Genomic DNA, 3,464 nt, shown 5'->3' on the forward strand with positions numbered 1-3,464 from the left:
CTCACGCCTGTAATCCCAGCACTTTGGGAGGCCGAGGTGGGCGGATCACAAGGTTAGGAGATGGAGACCATCCTGGCTAACACTGTGAAACCCCGTCTCTACTAAAAATACAAAAAGTTAGCCGGGCGAGGTGGCGGGCGCCTGTAGTCCCAGCTACTCGGGAGGCTGAGGCAGGAGAATGGCGTGAACCTGGGAGGTGGAGCTTGCAGTGAGCCGAGATCACGCCACTGCACTGCAGCCTGGGCGACAGAGCGAGACTCCGTCTCAAAAAAAAAAAATGTATATAAAAATTAGCCAGGTGTGGTGGTGCACACCTGTATTCCCAGCTACTGAGGCACGAGAATCTCTCCAGCCCGGGAGGCAGAGTTGCACTGAGCTGATCAGGCCACTGCACTCCAGCTGGGTGGCTGAGCAAGATTCTGTCTCAAAAATAATAATAAAGACGATAAACTTTTGGAGCATTAAAGGCCACTCTTCCTCTGGAGATAATCAAGGTAGCTGTACCTTAAGCATGAGCTGATTGTTAAAATGTTCAGAAAGAATATGATCAAAACCATTTAGGGGTTGGGGCCTCCTTCTATACACAATGAAGGCAGCTACCCTCAGAAGCTCTACTATACTGGAAGAGAGATACGAGACCCTTCCTGCTTTAAGAATCAATGAAGCTGGGTGTGGTGGCTCAGCCTGAAATCCCAGCACTTTGGGAGGTGGGCAGATCACCTGAGGTCCGAAGTTTGAGAACAGCCTGGCCAACATGATGAAACCCTGTCTCTACCAGTAACACAAAAATTAGCCGGGCATGGTGGCGCACACCTGTAATCCCAGCTACTCCAGAGGCTGAGGTAGGAAAATTGCTTGAAGCCAGGAGACGGAAGTTGCAGTGAGCCGAGATTGCGCCACTGCACTCCAGCCTGGGAGACAGAGCAAGACTCGGTCTCCAAAAAAAAAAAAGAATCAATGAGAAGGGGCTGCCTGACCCCTGGTGGTGTAGATGATCCTTCGGGAAGGAACTGGAACCCTGGAAACCCAAGCAAGAGGACACCCGCAGCTGGACCAGGCCCCGAAGAAGCAGATCATCCTCCTCAGAGATGCACAGCAGCTGGGAACCCAGATCTGCAGACCCACTTGGTTTGATGGTACAGTGTGGGACCATCTGTCAACACTGACACCCTGTGGCAGTGAGAAGCAAAGGCAGCAGCCGGCTAAGCCTCCAGGCTCTCCCTGCTGGAACTAGAAAGTCCAAGTGGCCCCCTTCTTCCTCCCTTTTTGGTGTTGTTTGTTTTGTTTTGTGTTTGTTTGCTTGTTTTTGTTTTCATTTTCTTCAAGACGGGGTCTCGCACTGTTGCCCAGGCTGGAGTGCAATGGCGCCATCTTGGCTCACTGCAACCTCTGCGCCCCGGGTTCAAGCGATTCTCCTGCCTCAGCCTCCCCAGTAGCTGGGATTACAGGTGCACACCACCACGTCTGGCTCATTTTTCCCTTCCTTTTTGGATTCGCTGTGCTTCAAGGCACTGAGGCCATGAGGCAGCGTTTGCAGATACACGATAACTACAGCCCTGATGCGGCTGATCCTGACACTGAAACAGCTGTGGATCCCCGAATGGGGCGGCTCTATACTCCTGTCTCTGAAACCTGCTTCTTAACTTACTTCCCCAAATGCTCAATTCAGGCAAGGTATGATTTATCTTAGACTCACAGGCTGAGAGAGCAGTAGCTCCACCTAGTGGAAACATCCAGGTTGAAAAGGTCATCATGTTGGGGGATGATGCTATTTTGCAAAGTCAAGATATTTCATGTCCCTCCAGGAAGCCTTCCTTGATCCGAGTTATGCTTTCTTTTAACAATCTGTCTTCCCAGTCACAGGAGTTCATGCACAAATGTAATCTCCTACTTGTTTGTCTAAATAGCTTTCCTAATAAATTTGTGGAAGCCAGGGACAATGTTTTGTTCACCACTCTATCCCCACAGCCTCGCATGTGATGAAACCAAAGGGTTATTTTTACACTTAATCCATAACACCAGACTCAGAGGAGGTCTGGGAAGAATGGGAAAATGTTCTCCCTCTGCTGTCTGATGTCACCGTTTTTTCTGGCTAGTATCTACAATTTGGAAGGCTACGCACCTCTCTCTATCTGGAAATCTGAATTTTAGTTTTTGCTTTTGTTTCCTTTGTTTTGTTTTTGGGACAGGGTCTGGCTCTGTTGCCTAGGCTGGAGTGCAGTGTGTGATCTCAACTAACTGCAACCCTCCACCTCCCACGCTCAAGTGATCCTCCCACCTCAGACACTCAAGTAGCTGGGACTACAGGCACACGCCACTATACATGACTAAGTTTTGTACTTTTTGTAGAAATGGGGTTTTGCCATGTTGCCCCAGCTATTTGCAGACTCCGGGGCTCAAGTGGTCCGCCAGCCTCAGACTCCCAAAGTCCTGGGATTACAGGCGTGAGCCACCGCCCCCGGCCTGAATTTCAGTTTTGAAAGCAGGTGAAATAGGCTGCTGCCCTGAGCTAATGCACCCCTTGCCCTGGGCTGGTTGTTTATGCTATCGACACGGTGTTTTTTCCTTAGAAATTGTGCTTAAAGTTATAAAATGCAGCCAGGAGAGGCGGCTCACATCTGTAATCCCAGCACTTTAGGAGACCAAGGTGGGTGGATCATGAGGTCAGGACTTCAAGACCAACCTGGCCAAGATTGTGAAACCCTGTCTCCACTAAAAACACAAAAAGTTTTCTGGGCATGGTGGTGGGCACCTGTAATCCCAGCTACTTGGGAGGCTGAGGCAGAGAATTGCTTGACCCGAGGGTGGAAGTTGAAGCGAGCCAAAATCGAGCCACTGCACTCCAGCATGGGCAACAGAGAGGGATTCCATGTGAAAAAAAAAAAAAAAAAAAAAGTTACAAAATGCAATTATTTGACATAATAAGAGCTTTCAGCAATGACACAGAACGGTAGAGAAATGCATTTGGATATCATAAAATCACTTTTATTTTTACCACAGCACCATTTCAGTGAACATTTCTTGACTGATTTGGGAGAAAACATCTGGTTTTATGATTCCTCATGCCTTCTCCGATGGTGAATATACTCTTTCCCAAGGACAGGGAAGGAAGCTGAATCATAAAATCATATGAACATTTTCACAAGAGGATTCCTCTTGAAGCTTCAGGGAAATTGTTTGCAGACAGATGAAAATATGCAGACAGATGAAAAGGGAGAGTAAACATTGGAACTCTAACCTAGACGCCCATATGGGTAAAAAAAAGAAAACTGGCAAATGCGAACTCACAGTTGATCACTCTGTGAAAAGGAATTCAGAGATGTTTGGAGTGCTTAACCTATGAGGCCAATTCCATCGAAGAACTCTACCTTCTACTTCACAGACAGAACACTGGGCTAGATAGGATGCTTGCCTGGCCCGAAGTGGAATTTCTTACCATCTGTATACTCCCCCAAGACCCAANA

The sequence above is a fragment of the Rhinopithecus bieti genome, unplaced genomic scaffold (assembly GCF_001698545.2).
Source record: "Rhinopithecus bieti isolate Rb0 unplaced genomic scaffold, ASM169854v2 scaffold_12928, whole genome shotgun sequence".
Classification (NCBI taxonomy): Eukaryota; Metazoa; Chordata; class Mammalia; order Primates; family Cercopithecidae; genus Rhinopithecus; species Rhinopithecus bieti.